This window comes from Schistocerca cancellata, chromosome 3 (assembly GCF_023864275.1).
Source record: "Schistocerca cancellata isolate TAMUIC-IGC-003103 chromosome 3, iqSchCanc2.1, whole genome shotgun sequence".
Lineage (NCBI taxonomy): Eukaryota > Metazoa > Arthropoda > Insecta > Orthoptera > Acrididae > Schistocerca > Schistocerca cancellata.
Window position 1 is genome coordinate 725,336,916 of NC_064628.1, and position 23,721 is coordinate 725,360,636.

Here is a 23,721-nt window from a genome sequence, read left to right on the forward strand (position 1 = left end):
GTGTATTTTAATACTGTTGCCATTTTGACAGACACTAAAACAAAATGTACTAGCAATTGAAAGATCTAAAAGTAAGAAAGTGTCAATACCATTTGTCCTTCATATTGTATTAAAATAAAATTGTCTTAGTTACTAACTTGTGTTTATTCCCCAGAAGCTGTTAACCATGCCTACTTAACCCAGCAGGTGTGCCAACTCGCCCCACATGTGGGTAAATTGGTATACATGTAAGGTTTTAGTAAACTTTTTTTTACGAATTCAGCAAGCAATTCTAAGTGATATTTTCATCATTAGCCGAGGAAAACCGCTATCTGCAGCATCGATCATATAAGTGGAAAGTACCATAGAAAAAATAGAAAAATCGTAAAGTAAAAGCTATGCCAGTTATTACTGGTCTCCCCTACGAGATACGCGCGCGACGTGACCTTAATACACCACCCATAGCAGCTGACGCCCGTCAGTTACTTTTGAGGCTGCGGATAAAATGGATCAACTGTGAAGTGATGTCCTTCTAGGATATCCACCAGCAAAATATTCTAGACGGCGGCCGAGTCTCACTGGTGAACGACATATTCAGTGCCCGAGTGAGAGTCGGTCGCTGCTCGAAAGGACTAACATTATGGAAAATAATCATCAACAAGACCAGAATCACCTTTATCATTATTGTCGGAATCAACTGAAAACACTGCCGCCTTACGCTTCATTATAGGTCTAATAATATCACTGGAACTGGAATTGTCCTCAGAACCATAAAAACATTCATTCAGGTCATTCGGATCTTCATTTTCACTAGGAACACATGAGTAATCCCACTTCCGAAAGTATTTCAGATTCGTTCACTTTCTTTCGTTTTTTAAATGGGACTATCTCTAAATGCAGGAGAGAAACATCAAGTTGAAAATAGTACATCTACATCTACATGGATACTCTGCAAATCACATTTAAGTGCCTGGCAAAGGGTTCATCGAACCACCTTCACAATTCTCTATTATTCCAATCTCGTATAGCGGGCGGGAAGAATGAACATCTATATCTTTCCGTACGAATTCTGATTTCCCTTATTTTATCTTTGTGACCGTTCCTCCCTATGTAAGTCGGTGTTAACGAAATATTTTCGCATTCGGAGGAGAAAGTTGTTGAGTGGAATTTCGTGAGAAGATTGCGTCGCAGCGAAAAACGCCTTTCTTTTAATGATGTCCACCCCAAATGCTGTATCATTTCTGCGACACTGTCTCCCATATTTCGCGATAATACAAAACGTGCTGCCTTTCTTTGAACTTTTTCGATGTACTCTGTCAGTCCTATCTGGTAAGGATCCCACACCGCGCAACAGTATTCTAAAAGAGGACAGACAAGCGTAGTAAAAATGTGAAACATTAAAATACAGTCAGTATGCTAAAGAATCAAAAAGTACATGAAGGGAATCAACTCTGATACACTGACTACTGGTCTAAACACCTAAATAGTGAAATAGTTACGATATTCTATAAAATAAAACAGAGAAAAAACAGCGCACCACGAAGGAATTATCCGAATGGAACGGGAATCGGTGGATGTGATACACACGTTCGGACAAACAAGTGATTAGAATTTCAGAAAAAAATGGATGATTTATTCAACAGAAAGAGCTTCACAAACTGAGGAAGTCAATAACGCATTGGTCCACCTCTGGCCCCTTGAAAGGAAATGGCACCCCTGGTTGTCTGGCCGTACGACAGGCGGCATACGCGTTTGTACCCCACCGCTGTCTGGGGCGTATGCAGACACTTTTCCGGCCTGGAATCTCATTGATTGGAATGGAATTGTCTTCAGTGATGAGTCCAGCTTCGAACTGAGCAGCGATGACCAGCGAAGACGCCCCGGACAGTGGTGGGATACCAATCTGACTGTATCCTGCCATACGAACCGACAGCTCCAAGTAATGGTCTGGGATACCATTTTATTTCATAGCAGGACCCCTTTGTTTGTCAACTGCGGCGCCACTACAGCACAGTGGGAAGACGACGATAACTATTGTCCGTTTTGTTGTCCTTCCTGGGAAGCCATCCTGCGCAAGATAATGCCCGCCTGCATGCGGCGAGAGTTTCTACTGCTTGTCCTCGTGCCTGCTAAACCATACCTTGACCAGCAGTGTCGTCGCAACTCTCCCCAATTGAGAACGTTTGAAATATTACGGGCAGAGCCCTCTGACGCACCAGTTAGAGAGAATTTGACTCGATATCCCTCCGGACAATATCCAACAACCCTATCAATCAAGCTAAATAACAGCTTGCATAAGGGCCGGAGTTCGACCAACGTGTTATTGACTTGCTCAATTTGCGAATCTCTTTCTCTTGAATAAATCATCCAATCATTCTGAAATTGTAATCAATTGTTTGTCTGCACATGTGCATCACATCTACCGATTTCCGTCCCTTTCGGTGGGCGAATTTTTTGTTTTGGACTGTATGTCACAGGAGATGGCATCTACAGGCACAAAACACAAAATTTCCCGAAATCAGTATGAAACGAACGGCTCCCGAAATGCGAGTAAACAAGGGATCCGTACGTAATGTGTTAACTTTTTATTCCACGCACTCCTCTTGGGTAAAAATACGCAAGGCCGCTTTTAAGTCTTTATAAGAACAAAGAAGGGAAGAAATTTGTTTGTTGCATGTAGCCTTATTGTTGAAACTTCCTGATAAAGCCGGCCGCTGGGGCCGAACGGTTCTAGCCGCTTCAGTCCGGAACCGCGCTGCTGCTACGGTCGCAGGTTCGAATCCTGCCTCGGACTTGGATGTGTGTGATGTCCTTAGGTTAGTTAGGTTTAAGTACTTCTAAATCTAGGGGACTGATGGCCTCAGATGTTAAGTCCCATAGTGCTTAGAGCTATTTGAATTTTCCTGATAGACTAAAACTGGACTGGGATTCGGACCTGAAACCTTGCGTTCCGCATTCAGTGCTTCTATCGAGTTTTTTACTGACTTGTCTACATTTGCCGGCCGCGGCGGCCGAGCGGTTCTAGGCGCTTCAGTCCGGAACCACGCGGATGCCATGAAGGCAAGTTCGAATCCTGCCTCGGGCATGGATGCGTGTGATGTCCTTAGGTTGTATGTAGCATGTTAACCGGGGACCTATAAACGACAGAGAGGTTCCGTCCCCGCCGCAGCCACAGTGGTCCACAACCCCACGACAACTACCGCAGTCTGCCCCTCCGCCACCCCACACCGAACCCAGGGTTATTGTGCGGTTCGGTCCCCGGTGGACCCCCCCAGGGAACATCTCACACCAGGCGGGTGTAACCCCTATGTTTGCGTGGTAGACTAATGGTGGTGTACGCGTATGTGGAGAACTTGTTTGCGCAGCAATCGCCGACATAGTGTAACTGAGGCGGAATAAGGGGAACCATCCCGCATTCGCCGAGGGAGATGGAAAACCACCTAAAAACCATCCACAGACTGGCCAGTTCACCGGACCTGGACACAAATCCGCGGGGCGGATTCGTGGCGGGGACCAGGCGCTGCTTCCCGTCCGGAAAGCCGTGCATTAGATCAACCGGGCTGGCCTGTCCTTAGGTTAGTTAGGTTTAAGTTGCTCTACGTTTAGGGGACTGATTACCTCAGCTGATAAGTACCATAGTGCTTAGAACCATTTGTCTACATTTTATTCCATAAATAAAACAATTTACGCAGTCACTTCACAGTGAATGGAATAAAGCCACTTCATAAATTTTGTACACTGTGTAGCATATGCACTCAACTGGGCGCGGCTCGTGGTTTTCATGCCGGGGAAGGAGGAAGAGGATATTAGTGTTTAACGTCCCGTCGACAACGAGGTCATTAGAGACGGAGGCCAAGCTCGGGTGAGGGAAGGATGGAGAAGGAAATCGGCCGTGCCCTTTCAAAGGAACCATCCCGGCATTTGCCTGAAGCGATTTAGGGAAATCACGGAAAACCTAAATCAGGATGGCCGGAGACGGGATTGAACCGTCGTCCTCCCGAATGCGAGTCCAATGTGCTAACCACTGCGCATGCCGGGGAAGGATGCGACACTTATCGATGGGACCAACCCTAGATCTCGGGCTACGCTATAGATCTGTTTGTCACCAAAACTAAAATTTCATGAGGTAGGACGGCGGGGGATGGGGGGGGGGGGCGGGAGGGGGGTAAAAACACACTCTAGCGAAATTTCTTTGAACAGACCTCGTACCTCGTAAATGACTGATGCCTTCCGCGCCAAAACTGCTTTTCTTTTTTAAAAGCTGTAGCTCTCTCTCTTGCCACTTTCATACCTGGCCAAGCCGCGCATATAACATAAATGTTGGCGAAATCGATACGATGAGTAAGCGCGGTCCTCTCGTCAGCGAACTCCTGCCAGACTGACTCCGGTTATGTGGTCGGATCTGTTAAGAGGAGACCTGTACAGAACGCCGCACCCGCTGCCGCCCCACCTCCTCCCACGTAGACGCAACGAACAGGTCCTCTGGGCTGGACACGCGTCTCTAGTGTCGCCGCGTCGCCGCAGCGGCTGACCTTGGACGGCGAGGCGACCTGGCCACCGTGCGGCGGGGAGCTGAGCAATCGGACCGGAAGTGACGCCGGCCGAGTAGTGCTTCTGGGAAGCCGCCCACAGCCGCGCCCGCGCCTAATGCTACCTGCGACCGGACACGCACACAGCGCCACTGCCCGCGCGTGCCGCACCCCGCGCGAATGCTAAAAGGGCCGGCTTATTACAGTGGGACGGGCTTCCGCTACCGGCGCAGCGGCACACGCCGCTTTCCGCACCCACGTCAGAGGCGCTGTCGCAGCCACAGCACATCAGCTGCGTCCTACGACGCTTCCCACCGCCTGTCTCTAACGTCATCTACACTACTGGCCATTAAAATTGCTACACCACGAAGATAACGTGCTACAGACGCGAAATTTAAACGACAGGAAGAAGATCCTGCCATATGCAAATGATTAGCTTTTCAGAGCATTCACACAAGGTTGGCGCCGGTGGCGACACCTACAACGTGCTGACATGAGGAAAGTTTCTCATACACAAACACCAGTTGACCGGCGTTGCCTGGTGAAACGTTGTTGTGATGCCTCCTGTAAGAAGGAGAAATGCGTACCATCACGTTTCCGACTTTGATAAAGGTCGGATTGTAGCCTATCGCGACTGCGCTTTATCGTATCGCCACATTGCTACTCGCGTTGGTCGAGATCCAGTCACTGTTGGCAGAAAATGGAGTCGGTGGGTTCAGGAGGGTAATACGGAACACTGTGCTGGATCCCGACGGCCTCGTCTAACTAGCAGTCGAGATGACAGGCATCTTATATGCATGGGTGTAACGGATCGTGCAGCCACGTCTCGATCCCTGAGTCAACAGATGGGGACGTTCGCAAGACAACACCATCTGCACGAACAGTTCGACTACGTTTGGAGCTGCATGGACTATCAGCTCGGAGACCATCGCTGCGGTTAACCTTGACGCTGTATCACAGACAGGAGCGCCTGGGATGGTGTACTCTGTCGTGGGTTGGCAGGAGAGCCAACACCGTGATATTAGAGGAAGCCGAAAGGCACGCGTTTTAGCTCACGCAGGCTGGCGTGAGGTCTGGAACAGGACAAGGAAATTAGACTTTAGAAAAATGGACGCAGCTGGTGGAATACTTAACTTTAATCCATTAATGATGAGCGTCGCTCTTGACGGTACATTATTCATAATATCAATAGTAACTGGTAATGGCGCCTTGCTAGGTCGTAGCAATTGACGTAGCTGAAGGCTATGCTAACTATCGTCTCGGCAAATGAGAGCGTATTTTGTCAGTGAACCATCGCTAGCAAGGTCGGTTGTACTACTGGGGCGAGTGCTAGGAAGTCTCTCTAGAGCTGCTGTGTGGCGGCGCTCGGTCTGCAATCACTGATAGGGGCGACACGCGGGTCCGACGTATACTAACGGACCGCGGCCGATTTAAAGGCTACCACCTAGCAAGTGTGGTGTCTGGCGGTGACACCACATACTCAACGACGAACCTGGGTGCACGAATGGAAAAACGTCATTTTTTTGGATGAAACCAGGTTCTGTTTACAGCATCATGGTGGTCGCATCCGTGTTTGGCGACATCGCGTTGAACGCACATTGAAGCGTGTATTCGTCATCGCCATACTGGTGTATCACCCGGCGTGATGGTATGGGGTGCCATTGGTTACACGTCTCGGTTACCTCTTGTTCACATTGACGGCACTTTGAAATGTTCAACTGCTGCCCTGGCCAACACATTCTCCACATCTCTCACCAATTAAAAACGTCTGGTCAATGGTGGCCAAGCAACTGGCTCGTCACAATACGCCAGTCACTACTCTTGATGAACTGTGGTATCGTGTTGAAGCTGCATGGGCAGCTGTACCTATACACGGCATCCAAGCTCTATTTGACTCAATGCCCAGGCGTATCAAGGCCGTAATTACGGCCAGAGGTGGTTGTTCTGGGTACTAATTTCTCAGTGTCTATGCACCCAAATTGCGTGAAAATGTAATCACATGTCACTTCTAGTATAATATATTTGTCCAACGAATACCCCTTTATCATCTGAATTTCATCTTTGTGTAGCAATTTTAATGGCCAGTAGTGTACAACTGCATGACTACTGCGCAATTCACAGATAACTGCCTGGAAAATGGTTCATCGCACCACTTTCACAATATTTTTCAACCGTTCCACTCTCGAATATCGCGTAGGAGAAACTAATACTTAAATTTCTCCGTTCGAGCTCCCGTTTCTCTTATTTCACAACGATGATCATTTCACTCTACGTACACTGAAGAGCCAACGAAACTGATACACCTGCCTAATGACGTGTAGGGACCACGCGAGCACGCAGAAAAGCCGCAGCACGACGTGACATGCACTCGACTAAAGTCTGAAGTAGTGCTGGAGGGAACTGACACCATGAATCCTGCAGAGTTGTCCATAAATCCATATGAGTACGAGGGGGTGGAGATCTCTTCTGAATAGCACGTTGCAAGGCATCCCAGATATGTTCAATAATTTTTTATGTCTGGAGAATTTGGTGACTAGTGGGGGTGTTTAAACTCAGAGCAGTGTTCGTGGAGCCACTTTGTAGCAATTCTGGACGTGTCCTGGAATTGCCCAAGTTCATCGGAAGGCACAATGGACATGAATGGATGCAGGTGATAAGACATGATGCTTACTTACGTGTCATCACATTCTGCAACATATCCCCCAGGCTGAGACTTAGAGACGTCTTGTCTTCAGCGAGTGCTGGTATCTCGAGACACGTAGATGAGCTTCTTTGAACTTTAGAAGGTAGGGGATGAGGTAGTGGCGGAAGTAAAGCTGTTAGGGCGGGCCGTGAGTTGTGCTTGAATAGCTCAGTCGGTACAGCACTTGCCCATGAAAGGCAAAAGAGTTCGAGCCCGGTCCGGCACGCAGTTTTCATGTACCAAGAAGTTTCAACGTTCGCAAACATCCTATGGCTGGAACCGGCAACCGTGGATATCCTAACAGGCCGCCACGCAATAGGCTTCCTGGTTCCTGTTGACAATGTGAGGAGAATACGCACAAGGAAAATTGTACCCTAAGAGCAAGACACACCAACTAGCTCTACCAGACAAGCCTGTAGGAAGTACAATGTTCCGTTAATTGCTACATTCTCAAACTTCCTTTTCTACTGTAAGTTTTAGCGCACCTTGAGACCATCATTCTTCACTGATATGAAGCAACTCAACGAAATCTAAGAGTCGAACTCCCACGTATAAAACATAGGTACATTCACTGGTTTATGTGGATACTGTCTGCAAAATGTGTTGCGAACAGTGTAAGTGGTAAAGAAATGAAAATAAATAATAAATTAAAAGATAAATATGGCTCTGAGCACTATGGGACTTAACATCTAAGGTCATTAGTCCCCTAGAACTTGGAACTACTTAAACCTAACTAACCTAAGGACATCACGCACATCCATGCACGAGGCAGAATTCGAAACTGCGACAGTAGCGGTCGCGCGGTTCTAGACTGAAGCGCCTAGAAACCGCTCGGTCACAACGGCCGGCCGCAGATAAATACATTAGCTCAGGATGCAGATATGATTTTGATGATAACTGGATACAGTGTGACAAATGTGAAGAATAATGGTATAAGGACGTTATCTCTGCGACTACTGCTGAAGACTTCCACGTGCGAACTCTTGCCAGGCCTTGCTGGAGGACTGGGCACTGTGTTGTCCTTAGGTTCGGAAAAAAAGCTCTTGCCAGACAGAAAGCGTATCTTATCCTCTTGTGCGGGTGAGAGAACGCTGTTAATGCTTTTGTAATCTCGCTGCTGCTACGTCTATTTTAGCAGTAGAAATGCATTTAGTTTTTCAGTATTTAATAGTTAGGAACTTAAAAGTACACTGCGTACGAACAGATTAAATCAAACATTAAAGAGACATTTATTTCTTTGCCTTAACTACGTACTCGTACTCCAAAACCACGTGCAATACTTTTCGATTCCTTTCAACAGTGTGTGTAGGTCGTTTTAATTTCCATACAGTTTGAAAAGTCGCCCTCTATAGCTGAAAAATATGACGTCTGCTTTCAAACAAAGGTTGCTTATCACAATCTTCATATAAATTTCTGGGCTCACTTTTGCTCAAGCCAGCTGACTTACGTAATGCCTTCCGGGGACGTCCTCTGTCCAAAGCGCGTTATTTGGTTGATCTTGAAAGTCAAAGAAGGTGCACTGAGAGGTCAGTACAGTAGAGGCATTCAAAACAGGAAAACGTCTCATAGATGTCATTAGTGATGGTGAACTAGCACAACTGGAGTAGGTGGAAATCTGTCAGGGGACCAGCCCAGCATTCTCCATAGACATTTCGCGAAACCACAGGAAATGTAAATTTCGGTACCCGTAGAGGCTTTCAACCCCGCTGCCTCCCAATATGTGTCCAGTGTCAGCCTCTGTGCCACGTCATCTGCAAACAGGACATGGCCGATATATGAGTGCGCGACATTTAGGATTTTCCTCGTTAATGCGTCATGTCGGACTGTTCCAAATGAAGGCAGGATACGCTTATGGCACAAAAGGCAAGCCTGAAATCGCGTCATTCCTGCGGAAGACATTCTCTACGTGCGTCATCCAAGATGAAAGACATTCCCGATGGGGATCGTCGCCAGCGACGATACCAAGCGCGCTTTACTCACAAAAGAGTCTAAAGAGAGCATTCCTGTCAGCCTTGATCTGGACAACACAGAGCCGCCGCCGCCGAGCCCTCTGTCCGCCAGAAAAGGTTACTGTGTCACGTCATCTGGAAGTACAAAAGCCACATGCAGGGTGAAGTCAAGAAAAACGGTTACAGACAACTGTTTTACTTTCCCTTTACTATCAACAGACGCGTTTCATTTCTTTGCACCAAAGCATCGTCTGCTGCACTATTGTCCACCTTTAGACGATACTGTGCCACGTCATATGGAAACACGAAGGCCACAGACATGGAAAAGTCAGAAAACCTACTACAGAAAACTGTTTTATTTGGCCGCTATTATCGAAAGGTGGGTTTGCTTTCTCTGTGTAGTATATTCCAGAGACGGCGAATCCACATTAAAGTCGCCTACGCGAATCGTTACCACCGACATTAGCGAGGGCTCACTGCAATCCGCAACGACGTATGAGAGGCGCTCCAGATGGCCACGCCTCCCTCTCAGTAACAGCAGCGCCCTCACACTGAGGCCAACATAGATTCCAATATGCAAGAGCTCAGCCCCATTCGAGACCTCACCTACAGCAGTCAACATCAAAGTATAGGACCAACGTCGTAAAGATTAAGATGAACTCGTTAGTGTGAACAGTTTGTTAATTAATGCATCCTGTGATACTTTGTAAATTTTCCACTACTCCTGTGGCAAAGAAATGTGTGAAAGTTAAGTAAACCCATTATTCATTTACGTAATAAGTTCAACTGATCTTTCGTGTGTTCTAGTTTGATGTGCCACCTCACTGAGTTTGATGTGCCACCTCAGTGAGAAACCAAAGAACCCACAGTTGCAGCTGGACGTAAGTACGAGGTGCATTCAAGTTCTAAGGCCTCCGCCTTTTTTTCTCCGGACTGGAAAGAGATAGAAACATGCGCATTGTTTTAAAATGAGACCGCGTTCTTTGCCAATACGTCCCAGAGATGGCAGCACCGTATGGCAGATGGAATTTTACCGCCAGCGGCGAGAATGAGACCTGTTTTAAATACTTAAAATGGCGACGTTTTCCTTACTTGAACAGCGTGCAATCATTCGTTTTCTGAATTTGCGTGGTGTGAAACCAATTGAAATTCATCGACAGTTGAAGGAGACATGTGGTGATGGAGTTACGGATGTGTCGAAAGTGCGCTCGTGGGTGCGACAGTTTAATGAAGGCAGAACATCGTGTGACAACAAATCGAAACAACCTCGGGCTCACACAAGCCAGTCTGACGACATGATCGAGAAAGTGGAGAGAATTGTTTTGGGGGATCGCCGAATGACTGTTGAACAGATCGCCTCCAGAGTTGGCATTTCTGTGGGTTCTGTGCACACAATCCTGCATGACGACCTGAAAATGCGAAAAGTGTCATCCAGGTGGGTGACACGAATGCTGACGGACGACCACATGGCTGCCCGTGTGGCATGTTGCCAAGCAATGTTGACGCGCAACGACAGCATGAATGGGACTTTCTTTTCGTCGGTTGTGACAATGGATGAGACGTGGATGCCATTTCTCAATCCAGAAAGAAAGCGCCAGTCAGTTCGATGGAAGCACACAGATTCACCGCCACCAAAAAAATTTCGGGTAACCGCCAGTGCTGAAAAAATGATGGTGTCCATGTTCTGGGACAGCGAGGGTGTAATCCTTACCCATTGCGTTCCAAAGGGCACTACGGTAACAGGTGCATCCTACGAAAATGTTTTGAAGAACAAATTCCTTCCTGCACTGCAACAAAAACGTCCGGGAAGGGCTGCGCGTGTGCTGTTTCACCAAGACAACGCAGCCGCACATCGAGCTAACGTTACGCAACAGTTTCTTCGTGATAACAACTCTGAAGTGATTCCTCATGCTCCCTATTCACCTGACCTGGCTCCTAGTGACTTTTGGCTTTTTCCAACAATGAAAGACACTCTCCGTGGCCGCACATTCACCAGCCGTGCTGCTATTACCTCAGCGATTTTCCAGTGGTCAAAACAGACTCCTAAAGAAGCCTTCGCCGCTGCCATGGAATCATGGCGTCAGCGTTGTGAAAAATGTGTACGTTTGCAGGGCGATTACGTAGAGAAGTAACGCCAGTTTAATCGATTTCGGGTGAGTAAAAATTAGAAAAAAAAATCGGAGGCCTTAGAACTTGAATGCACCTCGTAGTTTCGCCTCTCACAACACTTAGTGTTGAAACATGGCTGACATCGAAATAAGTGTCCAAGGAATAGAAAAGCAACTGAAATCACTCAACAGAGGAAAGTCCACTGGACCTGACGGGATACCAATTGGATTCTACACAGAGTATGCGAAAGAACTTGCCCCCCTAGCGGAACGGAAGGTTCCAAATGATTGGAAAAGAGCACAGGTAGTTCCAGTTTTTAAGAAGGGTCGTCGAGCAGATATATATAGGCCTATATCTCTGACATCGATCTGTTGTAAAATTTTAGAACATGTTTTTTTCCAGCGCATCATGTCATTTCTGAAAACCCAGAATCTACTCTGTAGGAATCAACATGGATTCCGGAAACAGCGATCGTGTGAGGCCCAACTCGCTTTGTTTGTTCATGAGACCCAGAAAATATTAGATACAGGCTCCTAGGTAGATGCCATTTTCCTTGACTTCCGGAAGGCGTTCGATACAGTTCCGAACTGTCGCCTGATAAACAAAGTAAGAACCTACGGAATATCAGACCAACTGTGCGGCTGGACTGAAGAGTTTTTAGCAAACAGAACACAGCATATCGTTCTCAATGGAGAGACGTCTACAGACGGTAAAGTAACCTCTGGCGTGCCACAGGGGAGTGTTATGGGACCATTGCTTTTCACAATATATACACTACTGGCCATTAAAATTGATACACCACGAGGAAGACGTGCTACAGACGCGAAATTTAAAAGACAGGAAGAAGATGCTGTGATATGCAAATGATTAGCCTTTCAGAGCATTCACACAGGGTTGGCGCCGTTGGCGACACCTACAACGTGCTGACATGAGGAAAGTTTCCAACCGATTTCTCATACACAAACAGCAGTTGACCGGCGTTGCCTAGTGAAACGTTGTTCTCATGCCCCGTGTAAGGAGAGGAAATGCGTACCATCACGTTTCCGACTTTGATAAAGGTCGCGTTGTAGCCTATCGTGATTGCGGTTTATCGTATCGCGACATTGCTGCTCGCGTTAGTCGAGATCTAATGACTGTTAGCAGAATATGGAATCGGTGGGTTCAGGAAGGTAATACGGAACGCCGTGCTGGATCCCAACGGCCTCGTATCACTAGCAGTCGAGATGACAGGCATCTTATCCTCATGGCTGTAACGGCTCGTGCAGCCACGTCTCGATCCCTGAGTCAACAGATGGGGACGTTTGCAAGACAACAACCATCTGCACGAATAGTTCGACGACGTTTGCAGCAGCATGGACTATCAGCTCGGAGACCATGGCTGCGGTTACCCTGGACGTTGCATCACAGACAGGAGCACCCGCGATGGTGTACTCGACGACGAACCTGGGTGCACGAATGGCGAAACGTCATTTTTTCGGATGAATCCAGGTTCTGTTTACAGCATAATGATGGTGTCATCCGTGTTTGGCGACATCGCGATGAACGTCCATTGGAAGCGTGTATTCGTCATCGCCATACTGGCGTATCACCCAGCGTGACGGTATGGGGTGCCATTCGTTATGTGTCGGTCACCTCTTGTTCGCATTGACGGCACTTTGAACAGTGAACGTTATATTTCAGATGTGCTACGACCCGTGGCTCTAGCCTTCATTCGATCGCTGCGAACCCTACATTTCAGCTGGATAATGCACGACCGCATGTTGCAGGTCCTGTACGGGCCTTTCTGGATACAGAAAATGTTCGACTGCTGCCCTGGCCAGCACATTCTCCAGATGTATCACCAATTGAAAACGTCTGATCAATGGTGGCCGAGCAACTGGCTCGTCACAATACGCCAGTCACTACTCTTGATGAACTGTGGTATCGTGTTGAAGCTGCATGGGCAGCTGTACCTCTACACGCCATCCAAGTTCTGTTTGACTCAATGCCCAGGCGTATCAAGGCCGTTATTACGGCCAGAAGTGGTTGTTCTGGGTACTGATTTCTCAGGATCTATGCACCAAAATTGCGTGAAAATGTAATAATATATCAGTTCTAGTATAATGTATTTGTCCAATGAATACCCGTTTACCATCTGCATTTGTTCTTGGTGTAGCAATTTTAATGGCCAGTAGTGTATAAATGACCTAGTAGATAGTGTCGGAAGTTCCATGCGGCTTTTCGCGGATGACGCTGTAGTATACAGAGAAGTTGCAGCAGTTAGAAAATTGCAGCGAAATGCAGGAAGATCTGCAGCGGATAGGCACTTGGTGCAGGGAGTGGCAACTGACCCTTAACATAGACAAATGTAATGTATTGCGAATACATAGAAAGAAGGATCATTTATTGTATGATTATATGATAGCGGAACAAACTTGGAGTATGGGTACGGAACGTTTTGAAGTGGAATGACCAAATAAAATAATTGTTGGTAAGGCGGGTGCAGGTTGAGATTCGTTGGGAGAGTCCTTAGAAAATGTAGTCCATCAACAAAGGAGGTGGCTTACAAAACACTCGTTCGACCTATACTTGAGTATTGCTCATCATTGTGGGATCTGTACCAGGTCAGGTTGACAGAGGAGATAGAGAAGATCCAAAAAAGAGCGGCGCGTTTCGTCACAGGGTTATTTGGTAAGTGTGATAGCGTTACGGAGATGTTTAGCAAACTCAAGTGGCAGACTTTGCAAGAGAGGCGCTCTGCATCGCGGTGTAACTTGCTGTCCAGGTTTCGAGAGAGTGCGTTTCTGGATGAGGTATCGAGTATATTGCTTCCTCCAAATTATACCTTCCGAGGAGATCACGAATGTAAAATTAGAGAGATTCAAGCGCGCACGGAGGCTTTCCGGCAGTCGTTCTTTCCGCGAACCATACGCGACTGGAAAAGGAAAGGAAGGTAATGAGAGTGGCACGTAAAGTGCCCTCCGCCACACACCGTTGGGCGGCTTGCGCAGTATAAATGTAGATGTAGATGAACATCGTCAGCTACGTTGTCGTTTTATAGTTTCATAGCTACAACATTTGTCGTAATGGCAATAATTTGTCGTAATGGCAATAAAACCCGCCTCTGCAGCCAAGGCCGTCAAAGACTGCTTGTTTAGTAGCAATCGTCTCTGATGCAGCTGGTCCGGATCATAGTGACGTATGAAATTTTTTATCCCAAGTAGTTGGCCTTGGTCTTGTAAGAAGTTCCTGATCGGCAGACTTCGAACTTGTCCGTAGTGTGCCATGGACTGATGGAATGTGGCACTCTCGACGGCGATCTGTCCGTTAGATGGAAACCTGAAGCTCGGTGGAGCCTTCCATGCTATTCGAGAGGAGCCGGGTACGTACCGGCACCGGATTTCATCCTCTGCCTTGCGTTAACCGTTTCAGTGAAACTGGTGAATTTTCTAGGTGAAAAGTTAATACTGATAACAAACTACCCCTTCTGCGAGGGCGGGGTCAACTTCGTACCTTCAAATGGAGAACCCCTTTTTTATTCCATTTCCGGATTATGCGCCAAAAAATACGAGCAGCTCACGCAAACCGCAGTTCTCCATTCGTGGTAGATGGCACTGTAATCGACAAATATCAAGTGTGCCTGTTTTTGCAAGTGAGAACCGACGCATTTGATTTTGCATTTCATTTAAGATTTAAATGTAAACCTTTGTGTTCTAACGGTCGATACTGACGTTCAAACGTTACTTGAGTGTTGCAAATGTGACCGTACGGTACAAATAATATGGCTAGACATTGACATTTCTGGCAAATAAGCTACTTTGTGTAGTAATTTAGTTTTCTATGCCTTAAGGGATTGATTGTCGTGAGTGTGGTGTCACCGCCAGACACCACACTTGCTACGTGGTAGCCTTTAAATCGGCCGCGGTCCGTTAGTATACGTCGGACCCGCGTGTCGCCACTATCAGTGATTGCAGACCGAGCGCCGCCACTTGGCAGGTCTAGAGAGACTTCCTAGCACTCGCCCCAGTTGTACAACCGACTTTGCTAGCGATGGTTCACTGACAAAATACGCTCTCATTTGCCGAGACGATAGTTAGCATAGCCTTCAGCTACGTCATTTGCTACGACCTAGCAAGGCGCCATTACCATTTACTATTGATACTGTGATCATGTACCGTCAAGAGTGACGCTCATCATTGATGGATTAAAGTTAAGTATTCCACCAACTACGTCCTTTTTTCTAAAGTCTAATTTCCTTGTCCTGTTCCAGACCTCACGCCCACCTGCGTGAGCTAAAACGTGTGCCTTTCGGCTTCCTCTAATAATACGGTGTTGGCTCTCCTGCCAACCCACAACAGTGAGTCCTCAATACATTACCATGCTACGAGTGTTGTTCGGAAAGTAAGGAACGATCGGTCGTGAAATGGAAAATACACTGAAAATCTGGTGAAGCTTTGCATAGATGCGTTGGGCACTGTGTCTACTATGCCAGTCGATCGTATCATGTCGCTCTTTTCAGCTCTGAGCTCACAGTTAGAACGTAAAGATGGCTAGAAATTAGCGTCTCCCTCTAAATATGAGGGCCTGGCGAAAGATTTCGCCTGACGCTATGCTATCCACATAACATAACTGTCATGCGCTTCGTTCAACAAGACAATTCTCAGCCACACTTTGCAGGGGCAATGTAAATTCTCTTGCAGCGTTTTCGATGGGAAGTGTTTGATCACCCACAATACAGTCCTGAGGTTCATCTCTGCTCTAATGAACCGCTGGTTATGAAGACAATTTTTTGACACAGACAACGAGCTGCAGTCCAGAGTAGAAAATTGTCGAAAAGCACTGGCGGCTGTCTTCTATAACGAGGGAATTGAAAAGTTGGTATAACGCTACGTCAGATGTTTAAATCTGAGCGGCGACTGTGTAGAGAAGTAGTTTGAAGGTGTAGCTAACCGTTGCAAATAAAACAGTTTTGATTTTCACTGTGGTTTCCATTTCGCGACCTATTGTTCCTTACTTTCCGAATAGCCCTCGTATATTTCTGTGGCCGGACTCGAACCCCGCCATCATGGGGGCTGATTTCGCTATGTGTTTTCTTCCAACCGCCTCCTCTCGCGCTGCCCGCTACGAGACTACCGGTGAATACAAAGCAGAACCTTTGCAATAACGTAAAATGTCCATGAACTGATATTGACAGGCGCACCTGCAATGGATACTCACCAAAATCAAGCACCCTATGGCGAGAGGCAAGGGGACAACCGATTTCAAGCATCCCGATAGGAAATCAAACTATTACATCCACGTTGCTGTTCCTGGATCTCGCTCAACGTAGTTCCTGAACAGACATTGAAACGGCTAACGATACCGCACTGTACAGTCAAATTTGCAACACTAACGCAAATTTCGACAGTAAATATCGACCGTTGGGACACAAAGGTTTATATTTACACCGTAAACGGAATGTAGAATCAAATGCGTCGTTCTTAATTGCAGAAACAAGCACACTTTAGTATTTGTCGATTACAGCGTCATCTTTCACGAATGGAAAACAATGGTTTGAGTAAACCACACCTAATTTTAGGCGTAGAATCAGACTATGCAGTAAAAATGGGGAGGGTGGTCCGTTTGGAAACACGAAGTTATCCCCGCTCACGCAAGAGTAGTGGCTACTTGTGGCACACACGGATGTCCCCTTTACCAAAATTAACTTTTCACTAGCCGGTCGTTGTGGCCAAGTGCTTCTAGTTGCTTCAGTCCGGAACCATGCGGCTGCTACGGTCGCAGGTTCGAATCCTGCTTCGAGCATGGATGTGCGTGATGCCCTTAGATTAGTTAGGTTTACGTAGTTTAGGGGACTGATGACCTCAGATGTTGAGTCCCATTATGCTTAGAGCCATTTGAACCATTTAACTTTTCACGTAGAACATTCTTTTCGTTCGATGCGTTGTTTTCGAAATACTTCAAGTTAAAATAGACATCCAGTATACTCCCTACCACTGAGCTAAATCTTGTTTATTACTTTATTTACTGCAATTGATTTCAGTGGTATTAATATATTCACAACAATTTCTCTGATAAGTACGAGTAGCGTTTTTATGTTTCTATGCCGGCAGTCTTGAGATGCCAGCACACAAGTCGGTGATGGTGTGAACATTTACCGATGGCCTTTCAGACACTTGTCGTGAAAGCTGGTTTTGTGTTCAGTTAGCATGTGTGAGCTGTGGAATTACTCTTCTTTAATCTTCTGATATAAAACGACGGTAACTTCAATTCAAAGCAATATTTCTTGCGTTATAAAGTATAAAATCAATACGTAAATCGTCTGTAAACAAGTTACAGCTATTTTTCTTCCGTGACGTACACGTAAGGAAACAGATTGTCGTGAATTCAGTTCCTAGTCACATTCAATTTTACTAATTGCATACCGTGAAATGCTTCTTGTAATGAAGAAAGAACATTGCAGATAATATTGTTTTATAAATATTTTCGAAAATGTTAACTGTTGAGATTTTTCATATTGTTTCTACTGACAGTGGTCATGTGGGATGATTACTGAAAATATGCAACGTAACGAACAGAGTTCATGCACATACTTGAATATAATAGATACATTATTTACTCATTTTTGGTTGGTCTTTAGAATTAGACGGATCATACTGACATTGGTAAATCCTTCTTTTATCAGTAAGAATGACGTCATGGAGATGGCATAGTTCTATGGCAGATGTAGTTCTTACTGATCATGTAATGAACTTCTGGGAAAATGTTACAGAAGATTCAGAATTTGGAGGAGACGTTGATACGGATGATATAGTGACTATTTCAACACTACAACAGTAAATGGTGATAGTTTGCGTTACACAGTGTCAACTGGACCATTGGGTGAAACGTCTGGTACAGATGCAGCAGGCAGAGTAGACTGTTTAGCTGCGCTCGAAGAAGCATTTCATAAAAGCCGTGAAACTGATTCCGGCACTGAAGTGGCTGCAAATGTGTATTTATAAGCGTAGTCTAATGTTGACTGTGAACCCCAATCATTTGGGAGATGTTTTCAAACTTTTTCAGCAGAAAATAGTGATAAATTCATTGGTATGAATATTTACCAGCCCATAACTCATGGTGGACCTAAAAGTACACAATTAGTTGAGCAGTTTTTTTATTACTATTCCCAAAGCGTACATACTGACAATTATTTCATTGTTACATAGCATAAAACATATTGTCATTTAAAGGGTTAATCCACAACAACACAGATACACTAATACACTGCACAAGCACTTATCAGTCGATTTGGCCGACAGACAAATTGGGATACGGTATCAGTCACCACAGGCCCCAAGAACGCTCTGACAGAACTTAAAAATATGAGTTAGAATAATTCGCTGTATCGTATTACAGTGAATGAAATTGCTTCAACGAGATACCCTCGCACATGGGAGACTCCTTCGAAGAAGCCGTCGACGAACTGGCAAAACGCGCAACTTCAGCAGAAACTGACATTTCTGAAATCCATATTCTGTGCTCATTACACTGTTCGTTCCAGTCAACACGACATGTAATATTTTTTTCATTTTCACAGAAGATCGAAACCTTACCGTTGATATCCTTTCACTCTGAATTTCAATCTCACTTCTGAACCTTTCCTTTGCTCACTTCACTGCAGCTTCGATGTATAGATTGGACAGTAAAGGAGAAAGATCGTATCTCTACTTTACGCCATTTTTTTACCTGAGCATTTATCTCTTGGTATTCCGTTCTTATTGTTCCTTATTGGTTCTTGCACATGCAGTATGCTAGCCGTCCTTCCCTACTGCGTATCCCTGTTTTTTTATGAGGCTTTCAGACATCTTTCACCACTCTACGTTGTCAGACGCTTTTCCTAGGTCGACTTACCCTATTAAACAGCCCTTGCATAATGTTAAGAGTGAAGTTTAATTCCAGTTTTGCAGCAACACTTTTTTGGTCATCCTTAAAATTATATGCACAAGGTTGCTGTTTCTTTGTGCGCATCTTCAAGTTTTTTTTTATTTAATGACTGAGGAATTTAAGTTGTATCTGGACCTATACGATCAGCATCTACGCTCTTAGTAACAACCGCATTACTAATCCGTGAAAATAAAATGCCAGATCGCATCTATGTATTACGACGCTGAAAAATGCTAACCGCAAACCGTGCAAGTATAAGCGTGTGACTGCTGTAAAGGGCAGAGTCATGTTGCGCATCGCTGTGGAGACGGCGCGAAATCGAATGTGTTCCGGTTCTACACATCCTGGTCTCCATCTATCTCACTTCTCCGTCATCCTATGCAGAAAGCCGGAACTATTCTTAATGGGCCCGGAGCGAGTTCTTCAAGCACATTTCGTCAGGCGACCGAGACGATACTGTCTCTAATGACCAGGACATCCATAAAACGATAATCTTTCTGTTGGTTAACCGCAGATAACAAAGAATGATATACACAAGAGAAAGTTCTTGCAGTGTCTAAATAATTACTCTTTAATCATCGACAGTACTGTAGGTATTCTAGGTGGAGTCACACCTGTCATTGTTCACAAAAAATGTGTTTTACAGAATGGCTTACTGCTGTGTGTTTTATGACTTGACAGCATGTCGACAGCAAGTACTGTTTTTCTCTCCTATTTTTGGCATGTAACTATTTACTGCGAATCATAACTAGATTCGATCTTTAGCGCGTCTTCAGAAAGCGACGTATACGTTTTTCTCATCAAATTTTCAATAGAATAAATATTTAGTTCATGAACTTTGAACGCTTGCAGAGAATATTTTTTTTTTAGATCTGTGCCAATGTAGATACATTTTTTAAACCTAGCCTTCCGCAACACACAATATTTTCCATAGTCCTGTTATTTAACCATACGTGCTTCGACATCTATGTCATCTTATGTGGGATGTGGGCTTCGTTTCTATTGCTGTAAAAAATGGAAACAAACTTTTGATTTGGCAGGTGTCTCATCAGTTCTTGGTGCAGTAAATTTTATTACAACAGCAACTAATATACGATCAAAAATTATAACTTTAGACCAAACACTCTTACTTGTTTGGTGTTTGGTCTGTTTTAAGCTTACAACTATGAGTATAGCAGCTGTCTTCTGGACTGCTTATTTGAAGGTGTATTATTTAAAACTTATATTTTACAAGATAGCCTACTGCTGTGTGTTTTATTGCTTGACAGTATGTCGGCAGCAAATACTGTGTTTTTCTCCTCAAAAGGCAATTTTTTTCTATAATTATTTTCCGAGGTTAATAGTAGTGCACGTTAATGTTATTTGAACTGAATTTAACTTGCCGAAATTAAACGAATGAATTGATGATATTACATGAAATTAAATCACAGAAAACCATCAGAAATGTAGAATCTGCACTCTTATAAAGGTAATAAATGAAAAATAGTCCCACTCCGATACCAATTTTTATTTGTCACAACAGATTCATTATACTGCTATATAAGCATTTCTGACGGGATTTCACCGAACTCATTTCATGTCAATACATTTTCATTCATTTCAACCCACTGATATATTCGCTTTATCTTAGTGAACCTATTTCAACTGATACACAAGTCTTGTGTCAGCGTAACCCACAGTTCAAATACGTTCCTCCAGTGGTGCTCGTCCCACATACTGCGTGGGAAAATCTCTGATAGTAGTTTTCGGATATTATAGATGCAAATTCGCATCAGTCATGGAGGTCAGCTCTGACAGCCTAATGGTTAGGATGTCTGTTTAAGAGAAGCAGGAAATTCAGGCCAAAGTCTCGATCACGAACACATTTTAAAAAGGTTGCAACATATTCATTACCTTTTTGTCATACTGTTTTATGCAATTTAATTTCATACCGTGTTTTCACATACTTTATCATTTCATTATTAAATGGTGTTACAAATTTTCAACAACAAAATGAATTTATGAAAAATTATGTCGACACATCCGTCGAGGGATTTTATGCTGTTGCTGCCGGTCATTTTTACATGGCGCTCTTTTGGTCTAGTGTGGTACTACTTTTAAGGGTTTGACGTAAGAATGTGTAGTGAGGAATTGATGTCTGTGTGTGGTGGTGGTAGGAGGGTGGAGGAGGGGTGGTATCGGAGAAAGAGAGAGAGAGAGAGAGAGAGAGAGAGAGAAAGAGAGAGGGGGGGGAGTGGCGGGGGTTGAGAAGCATATTGTGCTAGAGTTAGCATGATTATCTAATTTCCAAATTAAATAGTTCCTTATTGATGTTCGCGTGAGAATCAAAACATAAGCTCTAGTCAGACTACATAGAAAACATAAGGGCAAAACAAAAGCGAAAGTGCAAAAAAATCGTTGTATAAAATGGGTAATAAAGTTAGTCACGAGGTATTCTGAATAACAGAAGATGTCTGAACATTAGGCTTTCTTTGTGTAATTCGATGAGCGTGTGTAAAATACATATGTGGGTAAATAATATGAAACAGAAAAACATTGTTTTTTGCAGAAGACAGGCATTTAAAAAAAAGTTTCCAATCTGAAACACGGATAAAACGGCATCACTAATTTCTAATATCAGAAAGATGATATTGCAATGAATCTTATCATCAAATAAAGGATCTGAAGTGCCATACATGGAACGTACACTTTACTAACTAAAATTCATTTTTTAATTAAGGTGCAGCTCATTAAATACCCATTCATTTCCTAGAGACCCATTCTTAACAAACCGATGTGGCCACGATCACCACGTCTTTTTAAAAAAGTAAATTAAATATCGAGTTTACGTACCATATAACAGATGTTAGAAAGCAAACCATGGCTAACTGTTTTGCTGGAAACTTTCGGAATTCCCTGTCTTGGGAAGAGCACTACTTGTCTAATTTCTCCCCTCAAACTGACAGGCAGTGCCAGTTCCCTAGTCACCGGCAGAAAGCTAACTTACTTTACTTTAAGGCAGTCAGGCCCAACGGACCGCACGATCCGTCGTTGTCGTCTGCTATCTGTCCACGTCTATCGCTAACTGTTACAGGGCATCATGGAAGCCACCCTTCCGCCTCTTCCTTGGTTTTCCCAAAGGTCTCCCACCTGTGAGGATGAAAACCAGGAGCTTCCGTGGCCATATGTCCTCTTCTGTCCGAGCCACATGTCCATCCCACTGCAGTCGCTTTCTTCTGGTGATTCATGCTGGCATTTCTGTATGGTTCATCTAAGTCATGGTTGTGTCTAATACTCCAAACTCCAGTGTTTGGGTCTTACATCGGACCAAAGTTCTTCCACAGCACTTTTCCCTCAAATACGAGAATCTTATGAAAGTCCTATTTTCCGATACTTGACACAGCTATATGCTACCATGCGATGATCTGGATTTTATGTAGCCGAATTTTGAACGGTCTCGAGAGACATCTGGACCGAAGCAATTGTTTTATATGGTAGAATGACCGGTTTTCTGCCTGAATCCTGACGTTGGTCTCTACTTCGCATGACGAGTTCTCTGGAAAAGTGCTCCCAGGTGTTTAAATTCGTGGACACTGGTAGGTTCGGCCTCCCACCAGCAGTAACTGCAGTTGTCGAGTATCTTGACCTAGATGACAAGTTATAACGAGGTAATCGGTCGGGGTATCGTTTATGAGTAGTCCAAATTTTCTGGTGGCCATCTCCAGTGCGCTGGTCTTTTGTTTCAGTTACTCTTCAGAACTGCTGAGTAAGCACATATATATATAGGATACATACGCAATGTTCTTCCATTAGATTGGATCTCTTCGAAGTTCTCTTTAAAAGTCTCACGTACGATCTTCTTGAGGGTCATCTTCACCTTAACGCGTGTTTCACTCAGGCTGATCTTTACCACGCTGATGAGTTTCTGTGGCATTCCCAACTCTCTTAGACAACCGAACAGGCTCGTGTTGGGTATGTAGTCCTAGGCGTTCTAGAAATCAATAAACAAAATGTGCAGTTCTTTGCCTTGTTCTCTCAGTTTTTCAGTGAGCTCGCTGAGAACGGAAATGTGATCTACCGTTGACCGCCATGGCCGAAGACCTCCATGGTATTCACCAGTTACTGATTCTGCTAAGGGGTGAGTTCTATGTATGAGGCAGTTGGACAAGATCTTGTAGCATACATTGAGCCGGGCGTTTCCTCGATGGTTGTAACATTTCAGTTTGTCAGCCTTCTTATGTATTGCACAGATAAGACCAGTTTCCCATTCTGTTAATAGTTTCTGGTCCAGATTATTTGTATCAGCCGGTGTAGTCTTTCTGAAAGTTTCTCGACTCATGCCTCGATCATCTCAGCCTGTATTCCGTCTTCAACTGGGCTCTTTCTTTTTTAAATCATTTGATTTGTGTTTTGATCTCATTCAGTGTGTAGCGCAGGTAATCTGAGTCAGCTGTGGTTAGAGACTGGAAATCGAATGTTACTTTGGGTTTATCATAGTTAAGAAGCTGGTCGAAGTACTCCTTCCATATTTCAGCGAATTCAGTATCATCGACAGACTTCAGACTTTTGGCTTTTGAAACATTTCCCTGAT